Below are 1,114 nucleotides of genomic sequence, written 5' to 3'. Positions count from 1 at the left end.
CCATCACCCACTCCCACCCACCTTCTGGGCCTTTTGGTTTTTAAATTCTTCTTTTCTTCCCCTTCTTTGGTTCTTTTTTTTTTTAATTTTATTACCCTTTTTCCTGGATTTTCTCTTTTTACTTTTTCTCTTTCTTTTTTCTGGTTCTTAGTTTGCTTGTTTTTGTCTGTTTTAAACTACTATTATTATTAATACATTTGTCCTTTTTACTATTATTCTTTATTCTTCCTCTCACAGGTCCTAGTTCTCAGCTTTTTTCCTTTTCCCTGTTCCTGGTTGCAATTTTTTTTCTTTTTTTCTCCTGGTTCACCCCATTCCTTGTGTTTCTTTTTGCATTTTTCCCATATTTTTATTCATTATTCTCCTTCTATAACTTTTTTCTCTTAGTGCCCTATCCCCAGATGTTGCAGGTTTTCTTTCTTTCTTTCTTTCTTTTTTTTTTCTTTTTTTCCCCTTATTTCTTTACCAGCCACTCCTTGGAAGGAAGGTTGGGCAATGTACTTCCATAGTGATATGACCTCAGCAACCAAAGGAGGGGTCGCTATGAGTCGGGTCCAACTCGACGGCACATAACAACAACAACATTTCTTTTTTGGTTACTGTTCCTGTGTGATTGATTACATGGTGTATTTTTGTCCATGTGCTTTTAGTTTTTTGATAGTTATTCAACTGTAATTTTTTTCTAACTGAGTGGGAGACAACAACAACCCCCATAAGACACAACTACATGCACATCTCCTGCAACTTCACTTACTGAGTGAGAGTCACTGCCTCCTTCTCCACCAATGGATCAATGTTAAAAAAAAAAAAAACCACCAAGAAGAGCCTGAATCACCCTTGGCTGCTCTTCACAGTTAACAGAAATCTAAATACAGCAACATCTTGATGTCTCGGAGACAATAGATCATCACAGTCTACACAAAGAAGCAAGATAAAGGGGTAGAAACAAGGGTACAGGACACATACCCAGAACACATTCCTGAGGAAGAAGCAGCATTGGAACTCTCTGATAAGGAATTCAAATCTTTAGGTATCTTTAAAGGATTGAGAGACAGACCAACCAAACAAAACACAGAAAAAAACCCTAGAAGAATTTTGGAAGAAAATACAAGAA

This window comes from Orycteropus afer, unplaced genomic scaffold (assembly GCF_000298275.1).
Source record: "Orycteropus afer afer isolate SDZICR_OR568_19922 unplaced genomic scaffold, OryAfe1.0 scaffold00086, whole genome shotgun sequence".
Taxonomy (NCBI): domain Eukaryota; kingdom Metazoa; phylum Chordata; class Mammalia; order Tubulidentata; family Orycteropodidae; genus Orycteropus; species Orycteropus afer.
Note: the sequence above shows the minus strand (reverse complement) of the source record.